The sequence below is a fragment of the Leptosomus discolor genome, chromosome 8 (assembly GCF_034619465.1).
Source record: "Leptosomus discolor isolate bLepDis1 chromosome 8, bLepDis1.hap2, whole genome shotgun sequence".
Classification (NCBI taxonomy): Eukaryota; Metazoa; Chordata; class Aves; order Leptosomiformes; family Leptosomidae; genus Leptosomus; species Leptosomus discolor.
The window spans coordinates 41,719,793-41,732,507 of NC_141398.1; positions in this window are offsets into that span (position 1 = coordinate 41,719,793).

A 12,715-nucleotide genomic window follows, 5' to 3' on the forward strand; every position below is an offset into this window, starting at 1 on the left:
TCTCTCACTTAGGTATAGAGTTAATGAAATATTCAAGAGAAGATATTTGAATGCTGTTTTATATTATCATGTCTTTCAAAACCAAAATTGGGTAGTCCTTGATTTCATTTTCTGTATGAGATAAATAGAGTTTGAACTCCTCACTGACGCATTTAATTTTATATTAATACGTTTAGTACAAATGTTTTTTGCTATTCCACTACTAGTATATCAATATAGCAATTTAATTAGTTCTTCGAATCATTTAGGTTGGAAAAGACCTTTAAGATGACCGAGTGCAACAGTAAACCTAACACTGCCAAGGCCACCACATTCTTAGCTGCTCTGAGACAAATTTTTTTTTAAATCCAATGGCAACTCTCATCCAAACTAGCCCCCAGCAGTGAAAGCTGTTGTTTCTTGTTCAGTGTTCCTTATGTTGATCTTTGGTAGTAAGAGAAGGTGCACACACTGTGACCAGGCCTCTGCTGCGTATAACAGTGCCAATTACCTGCACCAATTACTGTGCATAGTGACAACTGCAGAGGAAAAGGTTCACTACGGGTTTGTTACTTTAAGGTATGCTTGGGCATGTAGAGAAGGATTTTTCTTGTCTGTTTTTACAGCTGACTATTTAATCACAAATGTTTTGTCTTGGATAAAGGAAGACTTTTTAAAGAACAAACTAAAATATAATTACCAGGATTTCACAGCTGTAATTTTACTGTACAGTACATACTGGATTTAACTCCAAGAGCAAGCAATGCAGCTGACTTCTGACTGTTTCAGTACAAGTACCTAATGTAAATCTGTCTATGGTTTTTTGTTTTAATGACAAAATATTATGGGCAACTAGAATTATGTTATTCCAACATAGAATAATCCAAAAGAATCATTTCTCCAGTGATACAAGACTTCACTAGTAAAATCTGTCCTTTGCAATAAGGACAAATACAGAGTTGTTCAGGTAGTGTGACACCAAGCAACCTACGTACTCAAGCAATTTAAGTGTGAGGCGAGGTCGCTTACAGGACTCCAACCATAAAGTTTGTTGCATGAGATGACACTGATGACCCATCTTAACAATTAACCTGGCCATCTCCTATAGTTTCAAAATAAGTTGAGTTCTTCCAAGTTTTCCCATACTGAGGTAAAAATATCACCCTGACCTCCACAAGCAGTAATATGACACCCATAACCATGAGGTTTAGTTTCCTTTATCATACTGCCTGAGCTCTGACATAGAAGCCCAAGTACTTGCTCTCACTTCACTTACTCTTCCAGATTCATGTGCAAGTAAAGACAACAATGTCACCAAAACTGCTTAAGTGACGATGACTCATTACACCAATGTTACCGGAATTCAAAATGCTCTTAGCTAGAGAGAGGTTTAAACTAAGAAAAATAGTTCTGCAAAAAACAGCAGTAAACTTTAGCGAAAGTAACTACTTTCTTATGGAACTAAAATATACCTATAAGTATCTGCAGAACAGCTTTGACTGTTTTCAAAAGTTTGATATATGGCACTTCACAATATGTGACTGGTAAGCTGAAAAGGCTTTTCATAGTTGTGGGGATCTTGCATAACTTGGGAAACTCTTAGTAGTTCTTAATTACTCCACTACGATTTGCTCTGTGAGACTCTGTATGCACCAAGTAATCAAGAGCCAAGTGTGGAACAAAGGAGCAAAGTGCAAAACACATAAAAATAGACTGCTGAGAAATAATTTCTGCAGAGTTAGCAAAGCCAACCATAATTTTAATTTTAGGGCTGAATACCTTCTAATATTAGCAAAGAATGGATTAGAAATTGGACCAACTGTGCTGGCAGGCAAAAGACTAAATCTGTTAATAGGGCTATCCTATGTACTGCAAAGGCAAATGGACTGACAATAAATCTGTAAATTATAAAATGAAATTTCCCTAATCTTCAAGACTCTCTTAATGTTAAAACATTTTACATCTCAATTTTTAAGGTGTACTTTTAAATACTGAGGCATTCTGAAAATTTTACTCAGGGAACATGCAGTCTTGGGCAAGTACCCAGCGAAAACTTCAAGGGGGTCCTGATTTTGTATTTGTGAAATAACATCGTTTTGTTTATTTTACAAGTAATGCTTATGCTATATAAAGTTCAGAATTAGAACTTGTTTAATTGTCACCGTTTCTGCATGTTTAAAGGAGTACACATTAATCTGTTCACTTTATAGGCAAAATGTATTAATTCAGGTCAACATGCATAGGCATATTTGATTTGCATACATTGTGTGGGAATCTATACAGAAAGGTCTGTGAGTTTATGTTTTGGAAACCTTTTAATTTAAAGACAGCCTAAAATTCGGAGCAAACACAACTACAGAATGCTGCAGAAGTCTGAAAGTTTTGGGAATAAAGGCTGTCCTTATCTCTTCATCCAACAATTGCTCCCACCACTGTAAAGTATTGTGCTATTGTAAGTTCTCTAAATAAAATGGGAAGGAACTCTTTTATAAAAGGTACCAATTTATTTGTATTGTACAAACATTTCAGGGTAATTCAGTAACGAGGAGAAAAGTAACAGGAGTGCACTAAAAGCAAAGATGCATCTGTGAGGTTGTACTGTAGCATGCTGAATTCAAAGTAGCTCTGTTAAGGAACATCTGGTTGAATTTAAATTGCAGAGTTTGGACTCGGCATGATACTACAAACAACATGATGACATTGGCTTCAGCCTCTAGTAACTAGCTGCTTGCAAATTGGGTATCAATGTACCTACTGCTGTGTTATCAGAATCTTCTAAGCTTCCACACTCCTGCTTTCAATCAGAGAGAGAGAGAGAGGTACCACAATGAAGAAAGCATATCGAAAAAGGACTGACAATAATATAGCAGAATTTGTAACAGTATGTAACTTCCTGTTCTGAAGAAAGACTGAGCAGTCGTATTAGAAGGTTGGGAGTTGTATAATATTAAAAAAAAACCCAACAGATGTCTTCAAACCACCTCATCCAAAAGAAATTTACCTAAATACTGTGAAACTGGGTCACAAATGCTACCAGTAAGGACTTCATAATCTACGCATACCCATATACTAATTTGGGACGTGAAACAAGAAAAAATATTCTTAAGACGCTATTTTGTACAGCTAGAAATCCTCCTTAGCTTGTTTTCATGCATAAACACTTTTATTAGCCTTCAAAACAGACACGGACAGGGTCTTGAGTATTATCTTTAAAAATCCCTGCAGCCTTTTCAGTCTTGGAGAAACAATGTTTTCCAAGAAAATGAAACCAGTGATTCACCCACTCTCATATTAATAAATAGCCAGATCCTTATGAAGTTAATTCAACCCAGATAAGACAATTTGTATCTTCAAAGCGTAGGGTCTCCAAGATGAATGATTTAGTTATCTAAAAATTAAGTCAAAACATTTATTTAAAAATGACTACAAAGGATTATTTTTTCCAAATAAACCCTCAAAAATTGCCTAGGAAAACCACAATGTATTGCATATTCCACTCATAATAGAGAAGATTACAGTAGCAAAAAAAAAAAAAAAAAAAAATCAAAATAGAAATTTGAGGCTTTAATCAAAATAATGCTGAAAAAAATACAGGAGTCCTTTGAAATTTATCTGAAGATTTGCATTTTTTTGCCACAGTTTCTTTGCTCTCCTAGCAAAGCTTTATTGATAACATTTGAAAACTTGTCCAGACTTTAGAAGATATCTATTCCCAGTTCTGCTTTGCAGTAAGGACAGCACTGAACAAAAAGAGCTTGTAATCATGTACAGTGAAGATAATGTATAAGCAAATAATAAACTTTGATGAGAGTGGATGAAGCAGTGAAAAGGAAAAGGTTACCTGAAAGGCAACAGAATCAGACAGGAAAAATAAAACTAAAAGCTGGAATGTTAAACCTTATTTTACAGCCCATTTTAAAAAACTGCTGTATAGAGAAGCCAAGTGGAAAACTTTTATGGAAAATAAAAGAAGGTCTAATGTTAATCTTCAGAGCATTTAAATAAGAGTGCAGCTGGACAAGACAGAGCCATCCCACAGTTTCTGGTCCTTAAAAGGATATTTTCCACTACCTCCTCCTTTTCCTTTTATCTTTGCTGCTAGCTTACTTCACATTTGTACTTCTGTGATCATGATTGTAAAAAACTAACTTCCACAGAAGTATTGTTTTCTGCCAGCTTAGTGAGCAGAATTGCCTCACAGAGGGAGCCAGGCAAGTGCCAGTGCCAGTCAAACGGTGAAAGCCAGTGGAGTAGGAGGAGATATGCAGCTAGAAGCAGGGGAAGATAAATTTAGAAGCCTAAATTTAGACTTTATTTTTAATTGCCTAGCATTTTGGTGCTTGTAGTCACTCTCATTTGTAAGTAGTACTTACTCTGCTTAAACCACCTACAGCAGAAGTTTGTATGATGGGAAGAGGAAGGTAAAAAGAAGGGGCAAAGGATCAGCTAATTGTTTTTGTAAACAAAGTCACTCAGCTTTAACCAAAGAAAAGAGATGCACTTAGACTAATTTTTGAACTGTTTCTGTTGCTCTCCTGCAAGACTACAGAGTACATGGTTAACACTGTGTTGTTTGAGATGATGAAGGTTGAAAACTACTAAGAACAATCTCTGCTCTTAAGTACTTATACAAATTGTCACTCACTGGGATCTGGCTAAAGCCACAGATTTACCGTCCCAAAACATTTTATGACCCCTACAAATAACTCCTGTGTCCACAGAATGTACATTTCAAAAGAAGCACAAAAGCAATCCCAAGATTCGTTCTGTATGGTAAAACTTCAGAAGGAACCAGCATAAACCCTCAAACACATGGCTGGAAGCAACAACTCCATGACAGTTAATAGCCTAAGTTCCACGTAGCAATGAGTACTACTTACATATGCACAACACACCTTCAATGCTGACCTTTAAGGAGCTCAGTACATACTCATTCTTCCATGAATTAAGTGCATGAGCAACACATTCTTGGAGGACTTACGCAGTAAGGGTATGCTTAAACTCACCCTGCACACCAGAATTAACTTGCTAACAAGCACAAAGCTGATGATTTGACTTCATATTCACTTAGATTTAACAGCAATTTTTACCTTGGCTCTGTCATGTTTTAAAACCACTTAATGAATATCCTGTGGATTTGGTTTCCTTTAGTCTGATGTGAGTTCAATTTCAGTTTGTTTAGGGGTATTTAATCTGTTTATTCTTCAAGTTTTTTGAGTTGAATTACATTTTCTAAGATGTATTTAAGTCAGACAAAAAAAAAAAGAAAACAGATAGGGCAAAACTCACAGACTTACCAAAACTCAGTCTGACTTTGTTCCCACCAGCTAAAAGAGATGTGATCTTGTTTACATTAGTATCAGGAAAAAATCCTAGTGGAAACAAAGTCTTTTTTTTTTTTAGGTTTTCCCTGCTAGCACTTAGAGAATGCACACTCCTGAATAAACATAACTTACCAGTGGCCATTTATGGAGGATCACGGATGAGGCATGCAGTTTGTAGAGGTAATCTGTAGCAAGAAAAGTAGTAAAGTAAGGAGTCCGGACTTACATTTGGCTTCCATAGTAAAATTGAAGAAGTAATTTATAAAGTTGTGAACCTTGCCAGAACGGACAAAAATATTTATTTGGATGATTATTCTGAAGTTTGCTTCTGGTCACTTGCAAACACTTTAGAAGCATTCTCTAGCTTTACAATGATGTTCTAACTTGGGTCTCTCATACCAGCCTCTACAGTATTGTAAATTTTCAGAATTCAAAGGGTGAAATCCTCAAGTGGGCATTTTTTCCAATAAATCTTTTTCACTGTTCCAAAATAAAATATCATCTTCTATACTTCCAGCATACGCCTAAAAGTTTGTTTCCTATGTCTTTTAGGGTCTCACCTACTTTTTTGTTAACTAAAGGCAATTTTATAATTAGCTCACATTTTATAGGTCCATTTTTTGGAGGAATTCATGTTATCTCTGGTAGACTCCACTTATGAGAGCGTTTAAATGGCAGTCTAGCAACAACTGAAATCAGCTGCATCTTTTACATTCACACTCAATCCATTTCTTGATTAATGTGCAAGATGACTGCTGTAAGTATCCCTCTACCTGAAAGATGCTGTGTTAGTATTATAGAAAATACAGCACTATTGGTATTTGTCACAATGACTGAACACTATTACCATCTAATAATTGCTTTCCGGTTCATGTTATCTTTATAAGGGCAATCAACTAAGTTTCATATTGTAGAAATTTGAGTTATATTCCGGGGATGTCTTCTACATATTTTTATCTTCTATCAGTTCTGCATAAGTGGCTTAAAAACAAAGTAATGTGTCAGGACTGTTAGGCTCCCAGAAGGCAGCAGACTGGTTTTGTCTGCTGCTTTACAACATTGTCAAGTAGTTTTAGGAGGTAATAGATTTAGCAGTAGTTAGCTCTACAGGTACTTACACAAGACCTAAACCTGACAAAAGCCAAACAAAGAGTTGAAACAAAGTTAATCAAAGACCTTAGACGATCAGGCTCCTTCAGATTATGACCTGCAAATGACTTTGTTTTGCTATGCTGTTGTATAGTTCAGAAATTAAGTCTAATGTAGTTCTCTCCCATATGTGGCCTTAAAAAGCCAACTTCTAACAAAAAATACTTTCTTCATTCATTATTGTCCAAACACCATGTAAGGAATATCTAGAGATACAGAGGAGGGCAGTAGTCGCTTTGTATGCTAATTGTCTCTGTGACAATGAAGTAAAAACCCCCTCCTTGGTAAAACAAGCAAGCTTTGAGACAGGAAGTAGTATGGAAATTAGAAATGTAAGCCTTATGGCAATAGAACTGGACTCCACCATCGCATTTACTGGCACATTTATGGGTATTGACAGTGCATAGTTTGCCTTTCCCTGTTCTTTTACAAGGCTCATAATTTTTATTTGCTCCTAAGGTTCTTACCCTGGTATATCCTATTGAAAAAAATCCACCTCCGACTCATCTGTTTGAGACTGCAGATAATAATCATGGACTGGGGGAGGGATAATTAGATTGTTTTGAGCTAGACAAAGACTATCACGTCTCCTGAGCTTCGTTGTCTTTCCAGACACTGACCTTCTCTTTGCCTCACAGGAACAGCAAAAAGTGCAGCAAAAGAATAAGAGAGGACTGTAGCCTGGAGTTCACTGGCTTAGACATGCTAAAACTATTAACCTGGTAGAGGAAGGCCAACAAGAAAGCCTTCCTTACATTACCCCAGATAAGTCTGCTGAACAGCCCACTGCTTACTCACTATTATTTCCAAACACAGCTGGGCAGTTTGATCACAACTTTGAGATCCATTAGACGTATTTTATTGGAGACAAATGTTGGGTGTGGCTGTGTCCCTCTTGAGGGCAGGAATATGCTAACAGGTAGCATTTTAGGGGTTCCCTTTTTATTTCTATATCCACTATGGCTGGTGTTGACCACCTAGTAGCCATACCTCAAAACATGACCAGATTTAAGGGCTTCGACCCTCTTAGGCCCCTCATTTTCCAGCAAACTCACGTGTGTGTAACTTCATCCCATGTCACCCCCAGGGTTTCATAGGAGCTCCGTGTCCCCGAGGCCCTCACCTCCCCTCGGGGACCTCGAGGTGATGGCAGCCCCCGGGCCCACGGCTCCTCCAGTGAGCCCGGAGTGGTAACAGGCACCGTTCTCGTACTGCCAGCACTAAACCTGTTCTCCATCTTGTGCTTAAGGAAAAGGGGAACGATGGTTCGCGGCCCGGCAAGAAGGTGGGGGAGCGATCGCCCATTCCGCGCGAGGACGAGAGCTCGCCGCCCTCTTCACCCACAGGGCGCGGCCGGGCTGAGGTAAACCCGGCAGCGTCGGGCGGGAGGCCGGGCCCTGCGGCGTCTCCCTCAGTCAGACGAAGCTGAAGGCAGCGGCGGTTTCCTGCCGGGGAGGGGAGGCGACGGCGGCGGGCCCGGGGCCGTGGGGCGGGGCAGAGCGGAGCGGCCGCCATCACGTGTCGTGTGGCAACGAGCGAGCATCCTGGGGCACGCAACGGCGCGACCGGCAGGAGCGGAGGTAACGCGGGCGGCCGCACCGTTACAGCCGCCGGGGAGGTCCTGTGAGACCCCCGGGGGCCGGCACCGCGGCGAGCCGTGGTCTCCCTCCTACCCTGGTAGGGAGGCTGCCGAGGAAGGCGAGCAGCCCGGCGTGGCGGAGCGGCTGCCGGTAGCGCAGCCTGCGCTGTGTGCGGAGGTTTCCGGCGGTTCTCCGCGCCGTCGCCTCCCCTTCAGCATCCGGGGCTGGCGGCCTTGGCGAGCCGGGCTGGCTGCAGGTGTGCGGGGCAGCAGCGTGCTAAATGCCGTGTTTTTTTTTTTAAAAAAGGGTGTCTTAGCAGCAGCACCTGCGGGTGCCTCAGTCCTGACAGCCCCGGGAGGGAAGCGAGTGCCCCGCGCCTCAGGGCTGAGGCGTCCGCCAGCCGCTTCCTTCCCGGGGCTGTCCAGAAGGCGTGAAATATGTCCGAATCTCGCTTATTTCATAAGGAGAACAGGGTAAACACCGCTTCGGAAGGGGGGGGGGGGGGGGGGGGAAGCGGCCACCGAGGGGCGAAATGACCCCAAATCCTCCCTTCTGCGGTGCGACCCTGAGGGCCGGTCTCCTCACACCACCATTCCCGCCGGCGACAGCCCGCCATGTGCACATCGAGACTTGAGGGTGGCTTTCTGAATCCACGTGTTTTATTTAGTTTGCCAGCAGGCGGGTAAGAGGGTTGGTGCTCAGGTGGGTTATAACAGGATGGTTTTTGGTAGTGGGTGCATGTAATTATAACTGCTCTGTTAACTAGCTATTGTAGGGAACTGAAGTGGGTTTAGTAACATCCTCAGGTGAGCATGTCCTTGCTTAGTGGCATTTAGTAGTGGTTTTGATTGATTATGTGTTTTTTAAGTGGCAGACATTAAATCAAATCTGATTATGTGTGGCTGTAAGTTACAGCTGAAGAGTACTGAGGTAAATTTGTCTAGGACTGGGACCTGAAATTTTTGAAAAGCTTCTGAGACATTGTAACCAAGTATCTGTGAGCTGATTATAGGTCTTTCCCTCATTGTGATAAACACACCTTGTCATTTCTTAAAAAAAAGGGATGTTACAAACAGTTCTGTTTGATCAAAGGTTTATGTTGTTTTTATAGTGCTAAGGCTTTTGCGTCTGTGTATGCAACACAAAGACTTGGTTGAACAGGGATCTAATCTTTACATTGGGAATTGCTTTTGTTGCAAGGGCTTCCTGTCTAACTGTATGTACAGCAGGGAAGTGATTCTTTTCTTAACAGAAATGAGAAAAATGCGTACTAGACAAACTCTAAGCCTTTCCCACTTAAATGTTCAGACTGTAAGGTGCCTAAATATACGCATTGCAAGTAATAGGCATTTCTGGGAACTACAACCTTTGCTCTGTTGGTGCTTAACTCCCTGAAGACTTTCATGCTGTTTGCCTGTGTAGGGCAATCTGAACTCCTATCCGAAGAGCCAATCATTGTGTTCAGAAATATGAGTTTTACAGCTGGTATATAGGAATAGTCGAAGTATAAATATAAAGCTATGTTACAACAGGAGCTGTTTTATGCAATCAAGACAACTGTGGAAGACAGAGGCAAGAACACTAGAAATCTTTTCTAACGAGCAGGTATTGTATAAGAGTAAGCAGAACATAGTAAGCTTTGAGCAGTTGGGTGTTTCACATTGGTCATTACCTCACTTGCAGGTTCACCCCAGGTTGAACAAATGACGGGTCAGCTGCTGTCCTGCTCAGTGGGAGACAGGGGATCTTGGCAGATGGTTCCTCTTCCCCTTCTCTTAAAGGAGGGCCACTCTGTAATGTGGTGTTAGTACTTTGCTAACTGTATATTAACCTTCGTTAGCTCCTTTGGTACACTGCCAAAATGTAATAGGCCTTATCAGAATATGTATTTCTGGTGAGACAATGAAGTGACTCTAGTTTCGGGTCACTCTGTCCTGGTTTTGTACCAAAGCTTTCTGTATCAACAGCAGTGTCATTTCAGTTAAAAATCTTACACGTATCAGCAAAAAGATTCCTCACGGCTGCAACAATCAGCAAAAAAAAAGAGTTTAAGACTTTGTATTGCACAAGGGTGAGTGATGAGGAAATCCACGTGGTAGCTTGTGAGAAGGCATAAGCCTGCATTAGCCATTGCAGCAATGTGGCAAGGCTTTGGCAGTGTTAGAGATCATTCTAACAGTGTTTTCAGCTGCAGTATCACAGGATTATCATATGTTAGAAAATATATACTATTCATCTCTGGTTCTTCTCTTCCAAGCCTGTCTTCTGTTTCCAGAGAAGTAATGTCTTGTGACAAAATCATGGTTTTTAATATGTGGTTTTTTCTCTATATTGCTAGTTTTGACATAGCTTCAGTTTACTCTAGTCTTTGCTCTCTCTCTTCCTTTGTAGTTTTTTTTTTTTTTTCAGTTGGTCAAAGCTCCCGAATTTAGTTCCAGTTAAGATGAAGTGCTTATAGGAAAAAACCTGCCAATAGTTTTGTTTGTCATAGAGGTGGTGTAACAAGACATGCGACACAGACAAATAAACAATTCCTGCCGTGAAGGCTTTGAGGGTATAAACCAAACAAGGTTAGAGAAGAGAATGAAATGCCAAATCTTGTGTGAGCTGTTGCACGCACCTTCATGCAAATCGTAGTTGTCAGCAGATACCTGAAGTTGGGAATAGCAAAAGCAGACTCAAGAGAGGAAGAAAGAGTATTCGGGGACAAAACAAGCTAGGTTGAGAGATACTGTGGTGGTTCTTTCCTGGGTAGAGTACAGTAGGGCAAGAAACAGTCAAGGTCATCAGTAAGAAAATTGTATAGAACTGCAGTCACATGCTGCTAATTGAGGTGGAGGCATTTGAACAGTGACAGGGTCTGTAGTTACAGGTGATTAAAAGTACCTCTGAATTTCAGACCATGAGGTAAATCATGGTGACTCTTAGTGCAAACTGCCTGTGTGTGAACACATCAGATTTGATTTGATTTGAATGATTAATTTGATTTGCATGATTAATTTGATTTGCATCTAATCAAATCATTGAAATGCGTGAGTATTCAAGGTAATGTTTATGCTTCTGAGCAAGTTGTGCTTTGAAAGGTGTTTTGGGAAGAAATGGGAATGGTGATTAGGATATGTGGAGTAAGGAATCGGAAAGCTGTGTAGTTAGCACCAAAACGATGTTTTACATCCACGAGTCAATTCTTAACGTATTACTCGGTTTTATCCTTTAGCTGGAAGGGCTGAGGATGAACATGACATTTTCAGACTGGCAGTGGGATGTCATAATAATAGGTGTAGTATTCTTATTTTTTCCACTGATACTTGTTTAGAGTGATTTGCATTCTGAAATGTGTTTGCAACTAGTGTCCTGTCAGATTCAAAATAGAAATGAAAAGACTCAATTTGGAGTTGCATGTTGCTTTTATGTGTCACAAGTGTTCTTTAAATCCACTTCTTACAGTCAAATTAGTCATGAAGACATCTGCTTTGATTATTTGTCCTGCTGTTTTATGCAGTTATGCTTTCTGATGATTGTGTCATGTTTGCAATTGATTATTATAATAATTTATATTCATTTACACAGTAATAACTGAACTTTCTCTTGTAAAGCAAACCAAATAATCTTACAAGCTCATAGGCCACACGTCCTTTTGAAGACAGCTCTACTACACCAATAACAGAAAATCAGTCAGTATGTGGTTGCAATTGAATTTGGCACAAGATAGATGGAAGAGTAAATAACAAGGAGAACCGGTAACTACTGGTGAGATGAATTTGCTTTCCTTTTCCTTTGCAGTTTTGAGCACACTCATCTGTAGAAACTGTGTGGATTCCTCTCTTCTAATTAGTTTAATTTTGTTGGAGATGCCTTATTATAACACTCAAGCTTTTAAGTTCTGAAATAGCAGACGTTTAGTTTCTGGAAGGTTGAAAATTTTTAGTCTAATTAAAAGTGTGAAATTAGATGGCTTGTGATGTATGTGTGACACTAGATAAGATGCTGACTCATGTATAAAAGATAAAATATGTATTTAGTAATTAACCATCTTTGAAATATTGAGGAGAAAATAAATCAGAAGACATCTGACTAAACAGATTGAGGATCTCATTTTACATTATCTAAAAGAACACTGTCTCTATTTTAAAGTGGAAAAAGCTAGAAGATTCACGAGTTGGAGAGGAACAATGCAATGGGTTTCAGTAAATGAGTTGTACTCCATTTCAGTGAAGTTGCTTTTTCACTGATTGAAAATAATCTTTTAACATTTTCACATCTTTAAAACTATTTTAGTTCAGGCACATCAAGTCAGATTTTCTGTACTGTAGTATACAGGTGTTAGCTTTATAATGAAGGACGTGTATGATTATTAAGTTTTCCCTCCAAAAAGGTATGCCTCTAGCTGCATGAGCAAAACCTTGTACGTTCCTATGTTACTAGATGCACAGATATAAGTAGTTTGGGTGCTTGCATACCGACCTTTCAAAATCCCCGTACTCAGGTTTTTTGTTCTCTTAATTAACAAATTTGTTGTTGGAATAATAAAATGCTCTATAAAATTGGTGATACCCCAAAAAAGCAGAAAAACTATATCCCCCCCCCCCCCCCCGGCTAGATCAGCTGCTTTGTTCTAATTGACCCAGACATTTTAATTTTTCTGTTCTATAGTAAATGGCTGAAGTATACACTGAGGGTTTA